Consider the following 27362-nt stretch of genomic DNA (forward strand, 5'->3'; position numbering starts at 1 on the left):
CTCACGCGATAACAGCAGACCAGAAAAATTTCTGTTAAGGAAAAAAGCAAAGCAACAGTAAGGAAAAGAAGTAGCTTTGCTTCTTTTGTTGTCGAATTTTCTGGTCTGTTGTCATCGGGTGACGACAGGCTTCTCCTTCGTCATTAGGAAAGTTCTATATTCAAACCTTTTAAAACTAGTCTTGCAAATTCAGAAAATACGCTAATTTTTGTTGCCTTGGTATCTTTATCTTTACTCGACGTTTTATTTTAACTTAAATATATATTTATAGTTAATGAACAGGAATTAATCGTGTGTAACAGAAAGGAGAAAAAATATTCTGCTTTTTTCTTCAAGGAGTAAAAATCTTAGGGGAAAATACAGGTTTTCCTCCCTTCCTTTTTTTTAAAAATTTATTATTTATTTATTTATTTATTTATTTATTTTCCTCGAATGTGAGGAACATTTATGAAATTCCCTTGAAATTCGAGAAGGTTTCTTATAAAACCAAAGCTAAGCTAGAGTAAAATTTTGCTTAATTTTAAACAGTGCAGTTCGTTTCTTCTTACTATTTATTTTTCTTTAATAAGCATCCTGTACCTGCCTTCGTAGCATATTTCCTTTTATGCGCTACACATAACATATTCACTGCACACTGTCAGTCTCGAAAGCTGTTAAGAGTACTCTTCATACCTATTGCGCAATGTTTTTGCAATAATGTAAAATCGAAAAATCATAAGTGAACTTTAGGCAGTTAGGAGCAGCTTATACACATATCAATTATCTGATAAAACTTAACAGTTTGAAAAACAGTAGTTATGACTATGTTCCTGTCGAAAATTGATTAGCCATTTCACAAGCAGGAAATGTAAAAAAAATCAGCGAAGTGCTCGCCAAGATTTAAACTCTGGACTTATCGATGTTAGGGCTGTCATTCCGTTACAAACCAGAGGCTGTCAAGTCCCTGATTTATGGGATCAGAACAGAATCTTTCGATTACTGAACTGAATCGGTTCTTTTTTACGACTTGCCGCTCATAAACAATAACCTTGAAGTATAGATCAGAAGCAGGGAGTGAATCAAGAACGGCAAGCGAGGATGAAGAGAAAAGCTGAAAGAATGGAATGAACAGTGGGATCCGAGCAACTGAATCAAATCGCTAATTCCTTGAACTGATTTCTTTCAACGGTAACTATGAAATTCCTTAAAATCTCCTTTCTACAAAGAATTAACAAACATTTTCAACAATAATAATTATAATAGTAATAAAGCGCAGTAGCCGAGCGCTGAACACTGGTGGTACCGACCTGGATTTGACTCCGAGCGAACGGTATGTGTGCATAGGTATTTCGTGATTTTCCACATGTGTAAAGTATACACGAGCCAGTTTCCCTTAGAAACTCTTCCACGAAGGCATCCCTTCCCTTTAGGCAGATAGCTCTAGTAGGTTTAATCACAAACCGTAAATAAACGTCAACTCAAAACCCAGAAAAAAGTTCCGAAAGTTGGGAAACGATAAAAATTAAAAACATAGGCGGATAAACATTCTTTTCCATAATATGATAATTGAACTTTCCTGGTACGCTTGCAACAAGTTCTTTCGGTTGGTGAACTCTAAAACAGTCACCTCCCTTTAGAATGGTGAAGTGGTGATGTTGGTAAAGTTTTAAAGTGGTAAGAGTAGAACTCTAAAAGAATCACTACTCTACAAGTCACCGTTCTCTCGTTCATTTAATCAATAGCGCATCTCTACTACCTATCAAGCGCGACACGAAATCCGGGAGTGACAAGACCAAAGAATATTTAGATATATTAAAGTATTATTAAAATTATATTAACTAATAATTAGATATACTAAAGAATTATTAAAATTATATTGAAGAATAATTAGATATAATATAAAAGAATATATTCCCTACGAAATCAAGTGTGCTTAAAAAAAAAAAAAAAAAAAAAAACTCGTTTGAAATGAAATTAGAAACTATCAAGAGGTCACAAAATTTTAGGTTCGCAGCGAAGCCAAACCTCTTTGTGGAATTTTGCGCTCATAGGCGTCCGAACTAAAAGGGCGGTGGATGATGATTCTCCACCCCCAGGATTTGGTGATTGGGTCCCTTAATCCCCAGTCACCATTTAAAAGGGGGAGTATTTTCTCTCGTCTTCATATTTTTTCATAGCACGCCTTCGTGGTATTTCTCTCGTCTTCATAGCATGCCTTCGTGGTGTAGTGGTCAGCACGCTCGACGGGAATTCGAGAGGTCCGTGGTTAGAGTCTCGGCGAGGGCACTGCTCATTTTTCACGTCTCCTGCTTTCAAAAAATAACTAATGTCTCTACAATGTATTTACAAAGTTTTGTCTTGTTTGATTTTTAGTACTTTCCAGTTAACAGCAGCCAGTTTAAAACTGAGCACCAAAGCACCAAATAGGGTCAGTTACATCACGACAGCACGGAGGGAAAGGCGGAATTTCTTTATACCGTAAAGGTGCTATTACATTATTAACACTAACTGTATCGAATCTTAAACATCAGATGGTATAAATTTGAATTACTATCAAAGCATTGATAACATTTTACAAAAATGGTTATACATAACTCTACAGCGAACTCATGTTGTAAACATACCATTTTAATGCTTCTAGCGTAACGTCCGAAATTTCATCATATTGACATCAAGAAAACATGAACTTGCTTACCTGCAAAAAAAGAAAATAATCAACATTACAGAATCCCGTCATTTCAGCATAAAACGATATTAAATACAAATAAAATCAGCCTCAGTTAAAAAGGAATTCGCAAAATTTCGATGTTATAAATACAACTCAGTATATCCGTACAGAGTTTAGATTGGTACCAGAAATTAGTGATGAAGTACGTAGTCCAGAGTTAGATTTATGTTGAGATAATGCTAATAAATTTTAAATGAAAAATGAAATCTGTATAAAAAATTAGGTACAAACTAAGAATTTCATAATTAATGCAAATATAAAATGTAAAATATCATCGTGATTTTTTTTTCTTTTGTTGTTTTTTTTTCTAACAGCTCTGATATTACATTTATGCTTGTTGTAACGAAATTCGAAGATCTAATTTCAATTCAAAATATGATAGGTGGGGATCATTATAATTTTATTACCAAAAAAACAAATCATTTTAAGCTATACAGAACATTTATTTAATTAATACTGTTAAAAATCTATTTCGCTGGGTTCATTTAAAATATCTGAAATTATTTAGCTCAAAGCAATGCATCTTATTCCCGCTTCCCCCAAAATATGTCGTATGTTGATTCAACACAAAAATTCAGAAATCATTCATGTGATATAATGCAAATATCAAAGAAACAGAAGAAATATTATGTAATATTATAGAAATATTTAAAAAACTTTAATTTATATTTTATTACAATAAAAATAAGTAAAAATAATTTAAAAAAAAACTGAAAACTTTTAGATTTTATACTACGCCCCAAAGGGACTTTTTTTAACGTTTTGTGTGTCACCTTTATTTATTAAATATCATGTTCTTCGCAATTAAAACCACATAAAATTCAATTCAATAGCAGTATTACAAAATATTAAAAAAACAGCATATCTTTAGAATTTCCGATACACAGTCTCGCGCGACAGAGATAAAAACGTTTTATTCCGTACGATATTGCCATTACTCACTTTGAAATCGTTGAGTTTATTAATCAAAAATTTCTTAAAATTTTTAAAAATATATTAAGTAGATAGTAAAACAAATTTGAAATTCAAAATTCGGACGTCATGCCGATGTTCGGGCGGAGGATTACGTTATTCAAAATTTGATGGCTCTTGGTACCGTACAATGCGACAAACATACCTACATTCATGCACATTGTCCTTTATTTAATTTGTTTTAAAACAATACAGGGCGATAATATTTAGTTGCAACAATCTGAAAAGTGATTCAGCCTTTTAGAGTGACTCAACACAAAATCCCGATTCGAGATAATAGCCCTTCCGAGCTAATGCTCCTTTGGACTAAGAACTGTAATTATTAAAAAGTGTATTTAACGCTTTTAAATCACTCAGTTTGTTGATTTATGATCTTATGCTCTGCTGAATGCCAAAATTCTGAGAACTGGCTATGCGAAACAGAGCACAGACAACGCTAAGAAAAATTGAAGGTTTTATGCTTCGCACACTGGCAACACTTGGCAAGAGCTGCTTTCTCCGTCACTTTTAATTTACATGTCTACAACATTTACACATTTTATTGTGCGTGCCCAAGATTTTATATACTACATAAAAATAATACACCTCCTTCGAAATTTCTCAAGTGCGAAAAAAACTGTAGAAATGCATATGATATGATACATTGTTGTCATAACATACATAAATATTTCCGGCTATTGAAAAATTCGCTTTATGCCAGTTCGAATATATATCTAAAGTTTTCCAGTTCGGGAATGCGAAATAGAATGGTCGACTGGAACAAGAATAAGATTCCAAAAATAGAGCGAATTAAAGTAAGAAAGACATTTCACAATATTTGCTCAATCTATTCCGCATAGCGAAAATAAATAAATAAAAATAAAATATCTATCTCATTTCATATAATAACCCAGTAATCTTTCCGTCGTTGAGTGAAAAAAGAATAATGTTCAAAGAATATTGTCTTTATTCGACTTAACGCCTATAAACGTCAGCCTCTTACACAGCTTGTATCAGTTTACTTTGCAATTTTGTAAAGTTAACACGTGGTCACAAAAAATAATATTATCCGTTTTCAAAAGTTATCTTCGAATTGTCTGGTGAGTTAAGTGATTGCTATAAAATATTATATTTTAAACGTAGTTAATAATTTTAAATGTAATGTAATGTAATAAATATTAAATTTTTCTTATAAATAAATATTACATTTTACTTCATAAATGGCTTATTTCGTTGCGTTTAACTCATGTTGTCTATTTTGGGTAGAATATTGGGTAAAATATTAATATCTAGTTATCTAATAGATAATATACTTTCGTACTTCGTATTATATATATTTTGTACAATTGACCAATTAAAATGTTTTTTTCTACATTGAACGATTTCGTAGTGAAACAGTTTTTGCGTAATTGAGAGGTCCGCGGTTCGATTCCCGGAGAAGGCGTTGCTAATTTTTCATCTTGCCTGCTAAAAATAACCTAATGTCTCTACAAGCCTTCAAATTTTGAATAACGTCATCCTCCACCCGAACATGCACATCTGGAAGCCGAAATTGGAATTTGTTTTATTATTTATTTCATATTTTGTAAATCTTTAACGAATTTTTGATTAAAATACTCAAAGATTTCAAAGCGAGAAATGGCAACACTGTATGAGAAAAAATCTTTTTCTCTAGCGCGCGAGACTCTGTATCGGAAATTCTACAGATATGCTCTTTTTAAATATTTTGCGATACTGCTGTTGAAATGAATTTTATAGTTTAAGTGCGAAGAATATGTAATAAATAAAGGGAATATACAAAACGTTAATAAAACGCCCCTTTGGACGTAATATGAAATTTGTAACACTTGAGATTTCTCTCTCTCTCTCTCTCTCTCTCTTTTTTTTTTTTTTTTTTTTTTAAATTTTATTTTTCAGAAACAATTTTGACTGGAATGTTATCCTTTTCCAGCTCAGCTACAAATGCACTACAAATGCAATTGATGACATGTTCTATTTACTGGATTTGAGTTATTATCATATTCCTATTTTAGGTTTTATATGTTATTTGGGATGCTTTGATAGGTTTTGTTTTGCGAACGCTCAAATATTTTTTCTATACAAAATAATGGAAATTGCTGCTACATTTTATGCTGCTTTGGTCAACGAAAGGTTTTTCAGCCCCAGTCTAGTGAAAACTCAAAACTCAAACAGTAAGGATGCATTTTTTAGATGCAGCTCAAAATCTTCTTTCATAAACATAAATCGCTGGCAATAAATTAAGTGTTCTGATCATTGTTCCAACTTTTCAACGACGGTAGTACGTCGACCCAAGAATACCGGGATGCTAGAATCTAATCCGGAACAGTAACCGACAAGTTTTTCTTGACACTCGCCCTTAACAAAAGATATGACGTAAGCAGTCATGACGTCATAACGGAACGTGAATTTTATTCATCGCAAAAACACTCAGCGCGACTGACCTTGGCTCTGTAACCGGAGGTGAAAATTGTGGGTGTCAATCCTTGAGTTCTTACTGAAAGCGTCACGCCGACAGACAATTATTACCACATCCTTCTTTTTTCTTGACCTATGATACTTTTAAGGGTTTTATAGAAATAGAATAAGTGTTTGTTGTCGAAAAATTTCACAGTGACGCATATGTGCATCAAAATGTGACGCATATGTGTATTAAAATTACATAATTTTAGCAGTTTTTTCTTCCTTATTTTTAAACTTTTATCCGCGAAATAAACAAGTATCCAAACTTCTTTAGCAATCGAAATTTGATCTATCTAAGAGGGTGAGGTAATCACCATTGTAGACAAAGTAAAGTAACATTTCTAAGAAAGTCACTTCTTTGAAAATAGCGGCGAGCAGTGGCCGAACGGTAAATTTGCTGAACGCTGGTAGTTCGGGCCAGGGTTCGAATCCCGGTGAACAAGCTAGCTGCATTGCTGTTTTAATGGTTTCCCCCACGTGTAACGTGTATACCAGCCAGTTTTCCTTAGAAAGTCCCAACCCTCCTCTTAAGGACGATCAATAAGCAAATATCTGGACGGTCACCACGCAAAGGACAATGTATGACTTCCTTTAAAAAGGTATTTTTTAATGTAGTGTATTTATGTTAAAAATAATAAATGTTATTTATTTAATAATTTCCCAGTTTCATTATTTTTCCGCATTCACCATGTTTTTCCTGCACTTGAATTCTATAGGTATATACTTTCGGTTTCAATAATGTTTCAAATGAGGCAAACAATTCATGTTTTTATACTTGTAAACAAAAAAGGAAAAACATTTAGAGAAATTTCGCAATTATTGTTAAAACAAACTACAAAACGTTTGACTCTCGTAATAAAAAAAAATGACCGAGATATTTGATATTAAAATCGAAGATCATAATTAGGGACCGTACGCGAAGCGAAAAGAGAAATGTTTTCATTTGTTAGTTTTTCTTAACTAAAAATAAACTAGCGTTTAGGAAAAGGTTTCTGACACGCCATGAGCATTCCTATAATAGATTATTGTGAAAAATATTGATTAATGTAATTTCTTCCAAAATAAGAATTCTCATTCACAGAATCACATAGAATTCGTGTTCTAGTATCTAGTAAACACTGATAGACTTCAGTATTGGGATACAGCCAATTCGCAATATTATTTGCATTAATTAAAAATAACAATATATTTGTATTTCAATGATTTTTTTACGATTACCAGATTATGATTTTTATGTAATAAAACTTCATGAGAATAATAAAAAAAGCATTAATCAACCTCGAATTCTTCTAATTTATTTATTAACCAATCTTTCAATGCAAAGTCAAAATGACGTCAAATATCACACATTTTGAAATTAAATATCTCGGTCAGCTTTTGTAATACGGGAGTTCGTTTTAAATGTTTTAGTACAAAGTTTTCCTGAGCATAAGAACCGGAAGAGTGTGTAAAACATTAGATTTTGTATGTTATATAAAATTAATTCTTTTTTTGAAAAAATTAAAGATACGGAAACACGAATCTTTGTGTCATTTAAAACATTTCTGTAATTAAAAGTACATGTGTATGGCCAACGGTTGAAAAATAAAGTTAAGGACTTTTGTGGCAACGGTGTGTAATAAATGCATAATAAAAATATATAATAAAATAAGAAATATATATTATTAAAAATCTAAAAAGATTTTACATAAAAAGGAAGAAAATGGGGGGAGAGGGCGGTGGATAAAATTCAGAAATCTTTAATTTCTTATGCCCTGTTTCTAATTTCATAAAACTCACGACTGAAAATATATAGAAAATTTTATATATATATTAAATAATGCAAGAATATTTGAAGCCCCTACCCAGAAAGTTACATGTTCCAACTGCCCTCTCTTAAGTCTGGCCCTGCGTATATAGAACTCAACAGTAAGTCTGTTGTATTTGCTGCATATCTTAGCCGCTCAGACAGGACGCAAGTTAATGAGTTTGACTGCCACATCGAAGGATTCAGGTTCAAATCCCGGAGAAGGCAGGTCATTGGTATGAGAAAAGGGATGAGGTGATAAGTCTATTTTCCCCTGTTGCATTTCTCAAATACGTCTTCTATCTTTTTAAAATACCGTAGCTCCTCTCTAGAGCTGCTGTTGTCACTGGTATTGCTACAACTATTCTAAAATGCTCGTGTATTTTGAGAAACATCTCTTTTTCACATCTATTTAATATTCAGATAACCAACGATTTGGTTTCTCCACACCCGGGATTCGGCGACCTGGTCTCCTAAACCCCAGTCGCCCTTTAAAAGGGGGAGTATATAAGGTATTTCTCCCGCCTTCTTAGCAAGTCTTCGCAGTGTAGTGGTCAGCAAGCTAGGAGTGTATTCCAGAGGTCCGTGGTTCGATTCCGGGCAAAGGCGTTGCTCATTTTTCACTTCTTCCTGTTTCAAAAATAACCTAATGCCTCTAAAGCCCCATTTTCAAGAAGGTCACCTTCATAAAATTTGATTAATATGTCGAAATCGGTGATGTTTCTTGAACCAGATACCAAATAGAAAACGGAAGATACTAGAATATCTTTATGGACTAAACATTTATTCTGAATTTCTATAGTCATGGCATCCAAAAATGGGAGAAAGAAGAAATACGATAGTACGATTCGGTGTCAGTAATACACATAAATGTTAAACAGTATGATTCGGGATCTTTGGACCGACTGGCTTGTCATTTATTTGTCCTCGGAGTAACGATTTTGACATCTCATGTTTTTCACACGTTGCTCTTACTTTAGAAAACAGTGTCTCAAAATGGCCATCTGCAATTTTTCTGATATCCAGCAATTGATATTGAAGCATCTGAGTATGTTTAACCCTTCACATTCAAATCCAAACTTTATTTTTGTGTATTCAAATAATTGTAGGTAGCTACTTAACAAAATGGTGTTGCTAAATGAGAATTCGCTCAAGAAAAGGAAATCATAAATTTCACAGCGCGGATGGAATTGATTAATCCAGTGGCACCAGTCGACGCGGCACGATCAGTCCAATGACTAATTCCATCCGAACATTCGCATACAGCATCCAGAAGTTGAACGAAAATCATTATAAAGTAGTGCCTCTCCCCCATCTTAGGCAGTTTCTTTAAACGCAGTTTTCTTATTCGGGGCAAAATTCATCGATCTTCTTTCATAAAACTTCTAATCTCTTTGATGTGTGTAATGTCTTTTCAATTGTCCTAAATTATTTCCTGATGTTTTCGCAAGAATTCGAGATCGCAAGATTTGAACGGTGTGACAAACAGTGCACGTAAACGGCTTTTCATTGATGTAAACGGCAATACTGTCAATACGAACTTGCGACCCTTTAATTGTCCGTCATAACACGAGAGCGTTGTTCTTTAAGATATTTGATGTCCAGACCCAGACCTTTCAAAGTTTTCAAAATTGCTCGTGAAATACTTTGCGTAGTTGTAGAAGTAAGTGGTACGAAACACAAAAAATGCTCACATACTTTCATCTCGTCCCGGTCGAAATACCTAAGGGGGAAAGAAATTTGCTCGATAGCTGGAACATCAGTGGTCCCATCAATCAGGATTGAGACATATTTCGATTTCTTCTGTAATTTTCTTTCTATGGGAGAACTGGTGAACTTTCTGGGCAGGTTTCAAGTACGTCGTTTTGATCTTCAAACTTGCATATAGTGCATTTTTCTTTCAGTTTGTAGATGGCCTTCCAGGTATTTTCTAAAGATTTAGAGGAATAAATAAATTGGTTCCTGATCTCTATGCTCGTGCAATGTCAAACCTCGTTTTCTACACAATATTATGGTTTTCATTACGGGCTTCAGTCGCTCTCGATTGATTCTCTTTTGCCTCTTTGATTTTATTTTGATCCGACAAAACATCCACAGATTTTTGTTTGTTGTCGCGTAATTGCCTTAAGTTTGAGTAATGCAAAATCGAATATTTTGTGTGAAATATATCTGATTCCAAGGCATTATGGTTACTAAAACAGTGTAAGGTGCATTTCCGTTTCTTAAATCCTTCTTCCACCAAACAGCCTACAGACTGTAAATATACGTTCACCATAATGGATAGCAAAGAAATACACAATATTTGCAGTATGCTGCGTCTTCTACATCGGTGTGCACAGCCAGAGATACTTTCTGAACCATGCATAGTGAAATTTTCCGGAGAACCTCTAACTTGAAAAGCTACTTGACGGAAACTCGTAATTTTAGGACAACTTTTATGTAAGTTTCAGATAATCTGAGCTTGTTGCAATTTTTTTTTCAATTGCTCGACTTCTTTGTCATTTAAGTTTTGACGTCACAAGAAACTCTCCTCATTCTTCTTATTATTATTAATACTAATATTACGCAGAAACTGGAACTAGATCTACTATTACCCGTTACTGGAACCCAGCTGTCTACTACCAATAAGGAACTACTTATGATCACCACCGCCTCTGTTCTCGACTACTTCTGTCTCCGCCATATAACCTTTTGTTTTTGGCTTGAAAAAATTCAACAGAGAAGCTTTCGTTCATTCTTTTTTTATTTGGAATAATAATAATATGCTAATGCAGGAATGTAGGAATTTATATCATCACAAAATGAAAAAATTAATGACTCAAATTGTCATAAAATCGTACTTAATTATAATAAATGTTATTTTCATTAACATTCTACATTGGAAATTAAGAAATGGCAAATGGCAGAGGATCAAAGTTATCCAGTATCAAACCTCATGGCTTATGTAAATCAAACCATTTTACAGACTTTACTCACCTGACAATAAGAATCACAAAGGATACTAGAATACTTCCGATAATTGAATAAAAACACAATGAAACAACTAGTCATACAATGTTCTCTACCACATCAATGCTACAAATACGAGTGGAAAGACAGCAAGAGCAGGAAAAGTTTCAGGCTTGTCACGACAAAAAAGCAATGTTGTCACTTTTTTTATTTTTTTTTTATTTTTTTTTTTTTTTACGGAGATTCAGAACAAACTGGTATAGTGATTTAAAAATGTTAAAAATTCTGGTTTAGCTCTGGCTCCACAGCAATCCCTTGGATTCGCTACTGAATCTACATAGTTTCTGCCTGTCTTTTGCTAAGGATTGCATAGAATTTTATTCTAGAAACTATGCACTCATTAAGCGCTGATTTCACGCACATCGAAATGACCGATCGCAATTGGAATTACTGGCCCAACAATGAAAGACAGTAAAACCTTCTAAAATTGTTATCGTCTCTTAAATCACAGGAACCAATAAGGAACTACTATGATCACCACCGCCCTTGTTCTCGAATACTTCTGTCTCCACCATATAACCTTTTGTTTTTGGCCAAGAAACTATTTTCAAAGATTTCACGTAAACAAAATCATAGAAGTTTTCCAAATGAGCCCGCTAGCAAGTAAATATATAACAGAGAATAAAATTAATTGAGATCCATCGGATGCAATGAACCCACCCCCTCTGACATCACAAATTAGCCTAAAAGTTACTGCAGAGCACAGAACAATGCTCGAATCGAATCCGTGAAATTCCAAGCAACCCCTCCGGAGAGATTCCACCATTACGGTGGCGAGTTAATGAAATGAGAAAGTTAATTTAAATGCAAAGCGAAAGCGCAGTTAACTCTCTCTCACTCTGAACGCCAAGTTGAGATATATCTACGATTCCGTCGATAGAGGGCGCAATTTCCGCTTCATGCAAAACAGGAAGCGGCAATGAGTTTGAAGAATAACTCAGCAGGCTAACTATCCAGTTCTTCCGTGTTGTAAAACGAAAGTGCCGATTTGACAAGTGACGAAAACTGGCATAATCGATCATTAAACTTCAAGCATGACTGCCGCGCAGAAATTTTAAACAATAAATTCGATGATGATGCTTCAATAATCGTGTATCGATGAAAGACGCGCAACTTCATTTTCTTCCAAACGTAATTACTGCACGAAAAGCAAGCTATGTTGTGATAGATATTAGTAGCTATCAACAACTCATCAAATAATAATTATTCAGTTTGAATTTTGTATTTTCTTTGCCTCAGCCGAGCGCGTAATTATTTAATGCTTGTTTGACAACAGAAATACGTTTAAATGTTTCTAATATCACTTTTTTTTAATAAAGAAGATATATTTTGATAGAAATTATTTTTTTCTAGCAGTTAAAAAAAAAAAAGAAAAGAAAAAATAGCGAATTCGTTGCGCCAGACGATGCATGAACATTATTCGACGGCTGATTATTAAAGAACGAAGATTTGGACTGCGTGGATATTAGCTCATATTCTAATTTCTTTTTGGACACATATTAGAAGAAATTCGAACATTTAGGGCAGAGATTCCCAAACCCTCTTAAAAGAATGGTTTTCTTCATCGACTGCCTTAGAGTTTTCTCCATAATATATAGAATACAATGTAATCATAATAAAAATAACTGCACGTAAATAACTTAAAGATAACAATTAGACTTAAAATATGAACAAACGTTTTATAAAAACGGTTTTTTAGATTTCTGTTTTATTATTTTTTGTATTATTATTATTTTATTTTTATAAATATAAACACGTTTTCAGAAACAAAATTACAGATTCTAGTTGCACAAAAGTCCGATTTTAACTAAAGTGATGGTGTAATTTTTTTAATATTTTGCCTAAAACTGCTTAATTTAATTTAAAAATCACTTTATTTAAAAATATTCAACTTGTCTTCTTGTTTTCCGCTTCAGTTTTGCATTCTTCGTATTTTTCATTGTATTTCTTTCTGTTGTGCTTGATGTATTGATGCAATTTATTATTTTTTATTCGGCATAAAATTAAAAATACAACAGGAAGATTACCGCCTGCATAAGATTTCTTAAAAACAACTCCACGGGATCCGCTCTCTTTATATACACATATTTTACGCTAATTTAAAGAAATTTACTTTAAAAACTCAACGATTTAAAAGCTTTTCTGTTGCCACTCTGCAAAGCGTAAGATATTATTTATGTTTCAAATTTAACCAGAAAACTGATCGATATAAAAGAGTATGTTGCCATTCGGGAAAACGTAACATATTTATCTGGATTTCGAATTTAATAAACAATACAAGGATATTCTAAGCTCCTTGAAACAAACTCAGAAATTTATAAGAAATACGTTGCCACTGCCCAGATTAAAATATTTTTAAGTGTGTTACTGTTGAGCAAAACGTTGAGATATTTAACTCTTCTTTCAAATTTATTCTGTTGTTAATTAACAAACTAAGCGATTTAAGAAGAATAAACGGTGATTCGTTTCAGTTATTATTAACTGCTAGCTGGATTCCTTAAAACTGTCTAAATAAAGAGTATCCATTTTTCCTTGTGTGTGTGTTTCATTCTTACAAATCTTCCCACAGCTTTTTTAAATTCTTGATAAAATTTTTTCGCATTTGATCTTCAAAACAAGAGGAACACCACTATCTAAGATTTCGAAAAATCCCCCCCCCCACACACACAGCTCAAGGCGTTTGTATTAGAACATTGCACTCACGACACTCATTCTGCGTACAACCCACGGAGGTTGGAATAAATGAGGTAAGCGTATACACAGTGCATTGAAGCCATGAAACGTCATGATTTGACACACAACTTAACTACGGTCGCTGCCATACGCGGATTTCTGGTTGGTTTTGTTTATATTCTAGTCGGCGTTGTCCTGTTAGCTATTCATCATTAAACGTTTATAAATCTCCAGTTCTAATTTTAATACTTAATAGCAAGGATTTTCTACTTAGTATATAGAAAAATCGCAAGGATTTCAAATAACTCTTTTAATTTTAATAAAATCCAGGCATATGAAAATGTGTAAATTGTAACTATAACAGAACGCATACATGATAAAACCTAGAAGATCAGTGGAAGTTTCAATGGTATTTTATGCAAATTATACATAAATCATTTTTCTGAGTCTGCGGGCGTTGCTATTTGCTCTCAAATTAAGGCTAATTCTATTTAATAATATGTTTCGTAGTCATACCCGTGCGCTGTATGGCGGCCATGATAAGTCTTCACGTCACGGCGCTGACATTTCCTTGACTTCACTTCTGTGACGTCAGGCTTACTCCATCTATTAAAATATCCTTGGTACAATCACCAAATTCATATTTACGTTGCGTTCCTGCTATCAACTCTTACTATAATCATTAGAATGACATCGCGTTCGTATACTGTTTGAAACAATGTAGAACCTTTTAACCAGCATTTAAGTCCGCGTTGTATCAGGGTTTCGCGAATATTTCGAAAATCGTGAAGAAATTATCCAAAGTGATGGTTATTTCCCGAAAGCTGAGCCAAACCTTCTAGATAGTTCATTTGTGTTTATATTTTATTTAAATTACTCACACACTATTAAAGAAGCAAGTGCCCAAGCATTTGCGGAAAACAAAATTTACACACAATATTTATATTTTTAGTTTTTCTTAATTTCTGATCAACTTTCCAGAAAGTTTTAGAAATTTTAATACAAAACTAGGCTATAATACAAAATAAGCGTTATCACGGACGAAACAATCGCCGCACACAAACACACACAAGCAGACATCATTGTAAAAAATAGTCTAAACGTGTTGTGGGAAGCCTTCTTCACTGAAAACTCACTATCGAATTTTAGGAACGAAAACATTGCCTTCCTTTCATGTATAGGTTGGCGGGAGATAAAAATAATTAAATAACGTTATCATAGATTTATTTATGTAACGTTATCAAGAATTTGCTACGAATGCAAAGAAATTATCGTCTGCGAGAAAATTTTCTTACGATTACTAGAATCCATTGCAGTACAGACTATAAGCTATCATTATGTAATCATATTGACTGTATTTGCTAAAGCAGCTGTACTGAATTTGCTTTGTAAGCAATGTGCTAATCATTATTCATGCAAATAAATTTAACATCCATGTTTCACAACATCTTTGCAGTTTTTATTTTGACGGTTAATAATGCGTATATATTTACAGTATATCTTTTAAGAAAGCGTTGACATAAATATTGATAGACGATGTATCTTTTAAACAGACCTAAATTTACGATATTGATGATCACAGTTCAGTACTATAGAGGTAATTTATCTTTCTTATGTTTTCTTCTTAAAACATTATTCTCTTTTCTAGTTTATTTTATTCAAAGTTTACGGTATATTGTTTGACTCCATGCCCAAATCACGAATCTGCTTTTTTTGTAGCACCAGAGGTGATATCAGTTACGGAACTCACTTTTTGTTTATATAACTTTTAAAATTGTTGACACTAGATGTTATCACTATGTATTGTTTAAAAAAATTAAATAATATGAATCTGTACGTATGTATTTTTCTGGCACTGTGTAAAAAAGTTTTAATGCACGTATTTTTCCATCAATCAGAATATAGGCAACTCTAAGTCCGAATTTCGAATTTGTTTGATAATATGTCATATTTTATAGAAAATTAATTAATTTTTTATTAACAAACAGCGATTTGAAAGCGAAAAATGGCAGCACTATTCGAAATAAAACAGTTTTACCTCCAGCTTGTCAAACCGTTGCCATTCAACAAAATGTACAAATTTATTTTTTCAGTTTTAATCCACAAAGTCAGCTATTCGAAAAAAATGTGTTGCCAGTGCCTCAAATAGAATATTTATTATCTCCACGCACTAGCATGTTGCCGTTCAGTAAAGCGTAAGATATCTAACTTTCTTAAACTTTCTGTTATTGAGTAGCAAACCGAGTGACCGAAAAGCAACTTAAAAATATTTTTCTACTTGTTAATCAGACTCATTTTAATAAAAATGCATTTAAATCAGGAGATGTCTTATTAGAAATATTAACTACTTTTTGAAACGACACTAGCTGAACTCATTTTAATAAAAATGACATATTTTAATAAAATGTAATGGACATATTTTAATAAAAATGTATTTAAATCATGAGATGTCTTATTAGAAATATTAACTACTTTTTGAAACGACACTAGCTGGACTCATTAAAATCATTGTATACTTCTTTCTCTTTTAACTAATTTGGGAGGCCAGTAAGCAATAACATAGTGAATACATATGGCAAACTTTAAATTATATCGAAAATTCTAAAGATATGCCGTTTTTAAATATTTTGGGATATTCCTGTTGAATTTTATGTGGCGTAAGTACGAAGAACATGATATTTCAAAAAACAAACAAATAAAAAAACCGCAAAATGTTATTAATAAACATACGAAAAAAAGTTGTTAAAAACATCGATATGATCAACTGAGAAAACACTGAAAAAAAAGTGGAAAATATATGCTAACACTTTAACACAGTATTGGGAATTCTAAATACATGCTGGTTTAAGAAATTTTGTTTTGATTTTATGTGGCGTAAATGGGAAGTAAGTGGTGCTAAATAACAAAGACGAAAAGACGGAAAAAAGAAATTGCGTTAGGAGGAGTGCGTCGAAGAGCAGAAATAGGTCTTTTTCAAATATTTTATACTATGTTAAAAAAAGTGGCGAATATTTTAGCCGAAAAATGCATAAAAAGTCTTGTTAGATGTCATAAGTAGCGGTTTTTCTTAAATACAAATAATGTCAACTTGTGCCAAACATTTAAAAATGTTTATCATGAAGCAACAATTTCAAAAATTCGCGATTTTGGCACAGAAGAGACGATAAAATACATATAACATGCAAAATGTAAGTTAATCATGTACCTACCCCCCCCCCAAAAAAAAAAGCCACTCGAAAAGACTCAACCACCGTTTCTTCAGAAAACTAATTAATTTTATTGAGTTTTCATTTTGGTAATTATAACTTCATTTTCTTTTACCAGAGGGTTTTTAAGAGCTTATTTTCCGTGTTCAAGACTTTAAAAGCATTACAACTATTTAATATTTATAGTCGTCGAAATATCTATGTAGCATAATACAAATTCCAAAGCCGGGACAAGGTTGAGGCAAAAAACCGATGTGGACACCGACTTCCTTGAACGGTCAGTTAAATAATACGATTTTTTTTGCTGCACTTCATTTCAACTTATTTCCTTGAATTTCATCAGAGATATATTTCTCATTCAATAAATTCCGTTCTCACTTCGCAGAAAAGCAAAAATATATAAAAACTTAAAACATCTTCATTAAAACTGTAAAATATAGAAAAGATAAAAGCACCAAAAACAGTTAAAAAAACTTTTACATATGAAATTAAAGTTTCTACGCAAAAATAGGCAATTCGGCCAACGTGCAGAAAAGCCAAATTTTCGGTGAAAATTGAAAAAAAAAAAAAAAAAAAAAAAGGAAAGACCACTGTGCGTAAAGACACTGATGTTGATGCATCAACTGACTTATTTCACTATTTTACTAACAATTTCAAATGTAAACAAATGGTGGTCTCGTTAGGCCTATCGCAACTTAAGCTTTTAAACTGTTGATAATTCTACAACTATTGCATGCAGATTGCATACATATACAAAATATCAACGTTCTACAGCTACTCGTTTATTATGCAAGATACATACATACATACGTACGTACGAAAAAAGTCTCTTTTGAATGCATTTTAATTCATTTAACAATTCGTTATGGGAAAAAGAGTTCTTTACTCTATGCGTACTTCTATGTCATGGGGAAAAATATTCAAATAGATTCGAGAACGGTCAAAATAGATACTTTCGTTGAAATATGATACCGGAAATCTTTCTCGATTGCAATACTCCTCTTACTTCGTACAAGAAAGTAAAAAGCTTCCTTTAGTCTATCTGTATGTATAGGTAAAGAACTGGTCAAAATGGATTCGGGAGTGACTAAAATGGGCATTTCCGTTGAAATATGATACCCAAACTGTTTCATAATTACAATAATTAATAATTTCTTTGCATTCCATTTTGAAACATACCGAGGAGCACCATTTTGAACGAGCACATTTAAAGTAATGGAAAGGGAGCTATATTCTTCAGCACTTGCGCAATCGTGTGCTTTTCCTTAATCAATTAACAAAACCAATCCAAAACTCAGTAGAGTGTTAACGATTAAACACTGTATTTAAATTGAAACACAAAAATCATTATAACGTATTTCATATAACCTTCAGCTCGTTATTATAATTTTATACACCGTTCAAATTTGTATAACGCATCGGATGATAAGTTACTGTCATGATCTGAAACTAATAACCCCTTTATATGAAAATAAATTTGTTTCACACATACATGTCTTCGTGCAATTTAAAAGTGAAGGAAAAAGGTAAATAAAATCTCGGAATTAAAGATTTTAAAGGTACAAAAATTGCAACAATAAAGAGAGATTAACCTAATATCGAAGCTGGGAGACGGGTATGTTCATGCTTTCCCTCCTTCCATGTGTAGCGGAAATACAAGGCAGTTTTCCCTAGAAAATCATCCCCGAATGTATTCCTCTCCTTAGACAATAGTTCTTGTACACTTTATTCATAAGAAAAACTAAAAAACATTATAGGAAGAATATCTCTTTCTTTACCAATAATAATAATAATAATAATAATAAATAAATAAATAAATAAATAAGAGAAAATGTTGTTGAGAAATATGAATATTTAGCTCTAAAGGTGAATATATCAACAAAATATGAAGAGAAGTGAAAAAGAAAACTTAATAAATAGGACTATGAAAAATTAAACGAAAAAGAACTAATTTTGTCAAATTTTTTTTTAACAACAGAAATGAAACAAATCAGAAAGATTATAAAGTCACAATTAATGGAGATGTAAAAAATTAAACGAGATAATTTACGATTCCCAGTTTCTAATTAGTAAAGAATTAAAATCATTGAATTTTAAAAAGGAATAACTTTTAACTTACCTATACAAATTATACAAATGATTTAGCAATTACCTCAGAAATATCTAGTTTTAAAAAACAAGGTATTTCAATATTTCTGTCACTAAAGCAAAATCAAAAACTACTCCTGAAATCATTGAAAACAACAGGATATAAACGACTGAAAACAACCGGAAGCAAACGTATTGCAACTTACAACGAAATAACATTCGAAAATGATGCTAATGATGCAGATGCAGCATACGAGGGGCCATTCGCTAAGCGGTACAGCATTAATTTGTTGCCAGACTTATAATCCAAAGAAAAGTTCTATAAATAATAGATACGTACTTAGGTTCTTCCCTCCCCCTTTCAAACGATGCATGCGAGAAATGCTGCACTGGGTATGTGACTTTTAAATGATTAATGTGGTTAAACGATAATTCGAGGAAGGATGAATAAAAAAAAATATTTACATAGAATATTTACACATAGCTTTATTTAGGGCCAAAATAAAGGCAGAAAATGACCGTTGCGAAAAGGACGAAGTTCTATCGATCACGATTATAAATTCTTAGTTTTGGATTTTTGGTAATTATATTCAAATATTTTTGGAATCAAACTAAATACCGCAACGTGTTTCTTAAACTGTGGATCGCGACCCCCCAGGGACCTGCAACAGGGGGTCGCCAAAAATTTAGTAGTTTTGATTTTCTTTAACTTATTATAATAATTTTACAATTACCAAATATTTTTACACAATATATCTGAAAACAGATAAAGATAAGACGATATAGACAAAGAAAAAAAAGGAAAACGTTTCGATGCATTCTTTTTATAATAGAAACGTTCGTTTTACTTGCTTTGCACGTGACGCTGCCATTTCGTTTGTTACGTATTTAAAATTTTCACATTGTTCTACGTTTTAAAATTAGAAATTAAAGTCAATGACCTAAAACTGCAATAGCATATTACAGTACAATTGAAAAAATTGACAGTTCCACACGCGTGTGTCGGATTTGCGCAATGCTTATGGGGTCCTACAAAATGTTCGTAAATATTATGGGGTCCTGGGGGTGGCAAAAAAAATCTCAGTGATAGAAAAAGCTCGCCACTGAAAAAAAACTTTAGGAAGCCCTGATATATGGTATTTACACGTATATTTATCGCATATTGTGTTTGTTTTTTCAGCACATGATTTAGAAACTTCTGATTTATATCAGTAAAGCAAAATAATATGTATACAAACCGGAAAGTAGTTTAAGTAAATAAAAAAAACATATTTATGAAATTGTCCTTTGAAATATCTAATGTAACGATAAAAAATAAAATCTGAAAGCTTTCATATTTTATATTACGCCCAAAAGAGCTTTTTTATACGTTTTGTGCGTTACCTTTATTTATTAAATATCATGTTCGTCTCACTTAAACCACATAAAATTCAATTCAACAGCAATATCACGAAATACTTAATAACAGCATATCTTTAGAGTTTCCGATAGACACTCTCGCGCGCTGGAGATAAAAATGTTTTTTCTGTACAACGTTGCCATTGCTTGCTTTGAAATCCTTGAGTTGGTTAATCAAAAATTCATTAAAGTTTTACAAAATATGAAAGAGAATGAAACAAATTCAAAATTCAAAATTGGGACGTCCAGGTGCCCTGTTCGGGTGGGGAATTACATTATTCAGGATTTGAAGGCTCTAGGTACCGTCGTTTTTTCACAATGCGAGAAAAATACATACATTGATGCAGACTCTGGATTATATAATTTCTTTAAAGTATAGATCAAGATCAAGAGCGATTACATTTGGTGGCAACAATTTATAAAGCGATTCGCCGCTTATAATGAAACGCCACAAAATGCCGTTTTGTGACTAATAGCCCTTCTGGGCTACCGCCTTTGGGCTAATAATACTAATCATGTCTTTATGTGTGCTTTTTAATGTTCTGTGTCTCTTCAGAAATAATATATACCGCGTACTTTTTACTTCCCGGTTTTTAACGGTAAAATTAACAGGAAAAGGAGGGGGATTAAATACGGTATACGGATACTCAGTTAACATTTTAGATGCATGCAAAGTGAAATTTCATTTATCTGAAATTTGCTTTTGTTTCTTTCAGTTTCACTTTATGGACGACCGATTATAATTCTTACTTTTCAAATTACATATTAAAGAACTAAAATACCTTATGTATAAATATTAGAAATTCAAAGAGGAATTCTTAACATATTCATAACAGAGTTTAAACATAGATATCACACAGCTGATCACACAATTAAATGAATGCAATTTTATATGTATTCGTGAAAATTCTCTAAAAATACAGAGTTTCTTCGCGAAAATACATCAGAAAGACAAAAAAGAGCTAATATATTCTAACGGCATAGAATAGAATGCTGGCAGAAACCTTTAGCAGCGAAAGGGCAGCAGGTGGCACTCAACAGGTGTTTCTACATCGATGGCGTCGCCCTTTTGAAGGGTAGCGAAAATGTTCTACTGAGGCGTCAATGCCTCACCATTAAAAATGCATTAGCTTCAAACTTTGTTCCTTAATATACGGGTCTCTGCCCCTACGGAATTGTTTCTTCCGCTATAAATTTAAACTCATCTTTAAACTTCAAGTGAATCTGCAGAGATTTCTCTTATTATTTATAACATTCTTTAGAGATCAAAAGGAAAGAATCAAGAGAAATTCACAGTCTTGAAAAAGGCACATGTTCTGTTTAAAAGAGTCGATAAGATGTGAAGACTAAAAGCAGGATGATATTGTATGATCATTGAAATTCTAAACCTACTTCGAGTAACAAGCCTTGACTGCACAGTATTTTATTTTCAACACATGAACATGTAAAAAACTCAAATAATGTGTTATGCATACTTCAGGCTCTAATTTCCTTGCGTCTTGAAAAGAAAAAAAAAGTACTCTAAAGTAGCGGTTCTCAACTTGTTTTGCTCCATGCGTCCTTTTTACCACTGTTAGAATATCTACATTAGCATTATTACGGCAAGAATTTAAAAAGAAAAACGTTTTAAGACCCTAATTATCTGTAATCGAATTTTACATTATTTTCATTACCATTAAAAAGTCTCAGAAATGCCTCATGAGTAACGCCTCAGAAAATCTACAAAGAGCTAATTGATTTACACTGTAATATAAATCTTATTCAAAGATTTAAAGATACAGATCTGATTAAAATTTTTTCATACTTGGTTCAAAATATTACCTTAATTACGAATTTTTTCGATAAGATTAATCACTTCGCTTGGGAATATATTTATATATGAAAAGGTATTTTTAATAGGAAATAAATAAGTCTAAAAATGAACCAGGTTGACCGATGAACATCTACAATTCGTTAACGAAGTTTCTAATAATTTTTGTCCAAGGTATTTTATCAAAATCGGAAAGCCATGAGGTGTTGTAGCTGAAAGCTATAATACGAAATAAGGATGTTCTGAATTATTTATATATAAATACATGTATTATTCTGTATGCTTCACAGGAAAACAGTATATAAATGAAATAGAACACATGTTGTCATTGTTAATATTATCGAGTTTTGTCTCATATGGAAAACATTTGTAACGTGTTTATTTTTAGTTTTAGTAAGTTATTTAGTAGTTAATTAAATGTATCGGAGTTATTTGAAATAAATGTTAGTCTGAAAATTTAATATTTAGTCATCAATACAATTGGATTATAAAGTGCAACCAATAGAAATTTCTTGCACTTCAAGATTCATTTTTAAATGTCAGAAAGAAAATAAATATAAATTTAAATCTTTTCTGTTCCGTTATTATTACTACTTTTTATGTAAGTTTTGATAAAAAATTAGTAAATATAATTTTAAATTTAGTTAAAAAATTTATTGTCTCTGAAAACTTTTTATTTTGCTCCCCCGCCAAAAAAAATCCAGCCCGTCAACTGCTTTCAGATGATCCATTCGGCCCTCATGAAATTTGAAACCTACTTTATATATTACTTAATTTAGAGTGTTTCCGAAGTCCTAGAAATTGGACTTAGACTTCCGAAGTCCTAGAAAGGCAAGGTTTCAGATTTGGCGTGAAATCGCCCATTTGTCGATATTTGGGGACAAACTTGCCTAAATGCCTTTGACGGAACGAGAACATTCTAGAGCTCACTCTTAGCGGTTTTCTCGGGAATATTCTAGAAGTTAGGTTAAAGCTATATAAATCCTGCTTGTACGGGTATAAAGAGTATCACAAGTTCAGAGATCAGCTTGAGAGCAGCCACCGAACTGGGAGCTGTACTTTAGTGCTCTGCCGTGAAGCTTATATGAAAATTCACCGTTATAGCCGTGAAGCCATTAACCCTGAAGGCTGTGATGCTGATTGTTTGCGCGTGTTTGTCGTAGATTTTCGACGAGTGTAAACGTGTCTTTGGAATTGTCCTGTGAAATAGTGCTTACTATTAATAACTTGTGTTTTGATTTTTCATCAAGTGTTATCACCAATTACTCCATATCCACGAATCCGCAGAACGCAATAATATGTTTATGCCGTTATCTCGTACAATATTGTCTAACCTAATTCAGTTGTTTAACTGATAAAGGCACATTTTGGTACCACTATTTCTGCAACCACGGAAGATGGAAAGAACAAGCATTTTCCTTTTGGGGATAAAGGGATGCGAAAAGTTCTGAAATTGTTCAACGACTGTGAAGAATATTCTTTTCCCAGATCTGTTCCCTCATTTGAAAAAATCTTTATTATTTGAGAGTTTAACCATGCCATAAAGAGGGGGACTGAGGAGGTACAGGAAACATTCTTTAAAATTAAATAATTAAAAAATTAGCTTTTCTATGGGATAAGTGCAAACAACTAAATGGGGATCATGTTGAAAAACTACATTGTAATATTGATGAAAACTGATGAAATAAAAAAATTAAACCTTAATTTCTAGAATTTTGGAAATATAACAGCATCTAGAAAGATGGCAACAATCCCTGTTGTGTAATAGTATTGCAAAACTAAAAAGACAAATGTCATATATGCAGCATTAGAAAACCGGAATTTTTTTCAACATGGAACGTAGAAAATATTAACAATGGAGGAACACCAGAAGCCTGATAAATTGCATCGAAATAAGTGTTCGATATGAGTCATTTCTAGGTTCATTGCTTATATTCTTTCCAATTATTTAGAAACAAATGTATGATTATGTATATCGTGAACAACAAATCCACTGAGAACCAACCGTTCGATGTTGATTTTACGTGAAAATAGAAAGATTCTACGTCAAATGAGTGACTCGTTGGCAAGCATCCAAAACGTTCTAGATTCTGCAGCTATAGGGTGTAGAAAGTACTCTTCATTGTATTTTGAGAGACTGTAAATATATTTACCATGAGATTATGAACTGTAGCATTCGGCTGACCAAACTTTATTAAAAGAACAGGAAAAAGAGAAAGAAAAGGAGTTCACCAGAATATTGCAATATACTTATTTTAAAAGGATACTTCCTAGTTTCAAACAATGTATTTGCGTTCGATCCAAATTTTTTTCGAGATGCATTCAACTAGCTATGTCTAGACCTTTAGTTCTTTCTGGAAGAAGCAGTGCTCCTTTCTGAAGCATGTTCCATTTTCAGTCAGTTTAGCTATCCGCAGAGAAATAATAAACACGGTTCCTTCATGCAGACCAAGGTAACTATAGTATAGTAAACGCAACCTATTGTGATCGTGGATACTGCTATCGAGTTGCCGGAGAACCGTCCATTTGTATACGAAAATATAGAAAACACATCGCTTAGTGTGATGAAAAATTTTTGTTAATATGATCAAACTATTATAGAATATTTTTTAACTGAATTGAAGTAGCCAAATTAGGCTAAAATCGGTTACAAAATTGCCAAGGGTCAGAAAAATATCGCAAAATAAGAGGTGAAGTCGCCAAACAGCTTGTTTTCGATTTTAGTCAATCAATTAAAATTAACTAAAAAGCAATCTTAACTTTAGATTTTCAATAATTCTATTCATTTTGACGGTGATCAGACACAGGTTCCTCATTTTCAGCAGCAAAAGAATTTCTGTAGAATTTTTTTTCACTGTTTCTGCAGTAAGAAAAAAATGCATGAAAACCAAACTAAGGTTTCTTTTCCTTCTCTCTCTCTTTTTTTCTTATTTATTTATTTTGACTAATTTAAAATTTTACATTTGCAGGTTGTCTTCCAGTAAGGAAACAATGACCTCTGAACATTAAGTTTCCAGAAATGTTTTAAACAGTTTAAAAATGAATTATTGCGTTAAATATATGATAAACAGTTCATAAACAAATTTTTGCCTTTTCCTAATTAAAATTCTGTGAAAGTACTTATATATATGTTTCTTGTTGTATTTATATTCCATTTCTGTTTTGAGGGATATTATTCCCCTCATCCTTTAATATTATCACTTGGTTAATGCTGTCAAAATAACCCTGGACAAAACGCGATCACATTCAGCAGCTCCTATTGTAGAAAGTTTGCTCTTCCGTGACGTCACTGACTCTTCCGTGACGTCAGTAGTTGCTTAAAAGCAACTATTTTCTACCCCTTTTGTGTTTTCGCTTCTCCCGTGTCTGAATGTCAAGTTACGTCATTAAACTCGAGTACTGGAAAGCACTTAACCTTGTTTTATCTACTGACCTTCCAAGCAGACCAACTCTGGTAAATGACCACCTCTTAAACCGATCAGTATTTCTTAGAACTTGCAATGAACTTTCTTACATTCGTAAGACGATCATTGATTCCTCTGAAATTGACAAAGCTCCTGCGCTGGAAACACCAGTCTAAGACGATCACTTCCAAGGAAAATCAAAATCATGTGGAATCCTAATAAATCGTCTTAGAAAGGGTTCGCTCCATAAATACTAGTAGCAATCATCACCTTTTTAAGACGATTACATGACAGAAATCTCAAATAACCTCATCTGATGATGATCGGAAGGAAGATTCATCGTATTTCATTATTTCTGTACTGTTCCATATGTAAGCAGAGCTGGGAAAATACTAGAAATTTGCATTGTAGGTGGAATTTTATACTATGATTAGGCATTATTGAAATATAACATGTATATAAAGTATGATTTTAATACATGGTAAAAGGGCACTTAATTTTTTTAACCCAACAATTAGCATTCTAAATAGAGATTGCAGTCTTACATTTTAAACATACGTCATGTAAATATGAAATACACAAGAAATACACTAATATTCTTATTACCACATTTTCACATCTAAGAAAATCGATTTTCAGTTATAATGAATTTTGAATCCACTATATTACAATTCATACTGTGATACCATACAGACAATTTAGTGTTTGTATGGTATTATAGCCCACTAGCGGCCCAGCATTAAAGTCGCTAAACTCTGGTGTTTCGACCCGGCTTTGATTCTATGTGAACGGGCTAGTTGCATAGACGTTTTTGTGAATTTCCGCATACGTAACGTTTATACGAGCCAGTTTTCCTTAGAAAGTTCTCCACAATGGTATCCCTTGAGTGTTTCGCAATAGCCAAATAAACCGAATAAAAAAAAAGGAGCAGAAATTATTCAATTACAGAAACTGGATAGTTTAGTCGCAAGTTTGGGAGGAAAGTTTAACATTAATAAAAAATACCTTTTAGCTGAAATTTTCAATTAAATACACACTTGCCACATACATTCAATGATTAGAAATGCTGACTGATTCAAGTTTATGATCGTATTCATAAATGGTTGTATGACTTTGGGGACAGGTTTGAAATAAATTATAGTTTTTTAATGAGGTTTTGTTACTAATAGAAATAAAGAAACCTTCTAACCCATAAAATACGCATTTCGAATAATTTTATTTTGTCGGTAATTCCTTAAAAAAAATCCATGTAACTTTCTCTCCTCATTTTGAGGTTGAACTGGTCAGAGGGACTTTCTCTTTACCCGTAAGTTTTGAATTTGGGCTCTGTCGCCATTGGCGGTTTGGCGCCGCTATGGCATAAGGATATGTAATCCATTCGAATCTGCAGTCTTAATGTTCTCTATAAGTCTTTTAAGTTGTGTTTCGGAAGTAAATTCTGTTAAGGTACTTGCCGAGTTATTACAGGAGAAAATTACATTAAAGTAAATATTATTGTCACGTTACACTACTGTAAATATTACTGCCTGTATTTGAAATACATATCATTTGTCAGTGGGTCACGTATTATCTTTAAGGACACGAAGCAGATCGATATTCAGTTTGGTATTTAAGCAGTATGAGACCTATCTTAAACGAAACATTAATTTCTACATGAATGATTATTTCAATAAGTACGAGATAGTTTCCATTTTTTTGGGACGTTGTTCAACGAAAGCCTTACCCTGCGGATGTTTTCTTTAAAAAGCAGAACATTCTTAAGCGAAAAATCCAAGCTTCATTTCTAAAACGTATAATCAACAAGACATGTTCCAGGCAGATAATTAAGCTAAATACACAGTCACACGGA

At 32.6% G+C, this 27362-nt stretch overlaps 1 protein-coding gene and 1 non-coding gene across 3 annotated transcripts in view; one reads left to right on the forward strand and one right to left on the reverse strand.

The window, feature by feature from the left end:
* The window catches only part of LOC118183052 (kin of IRRE-like protein 1), a 795633-nt gene that overhangs the window by 625269 nt on the left and 143002 nt on the right, over positions 1-27362 (reverse strand). The window lies entirely within an intron of this gene.
* TRNAS-GGA (transfer RNA serine (anticodon GGA)) lies at positions 2193-2265 on the forward strand. Its single transcript has one exon. It is a non-coding gene; the product is annotated as a tRNA-Ser (tRNA).

This window comes from Stegodyphus dumicola, chromosome 7 (assembly GCF_044657685.1).
Source record: "Stegodyphus dumicola isolate Sdum_Otavi_A_Nest chromosome 7, ASM4465768v1".
Lineage (NCBI taxonomy): Eukaryota > Metazoa > Arthropoda > Arachnida > Araneae > Eresidae > Stegodyphus > Stegodyphus dumicola.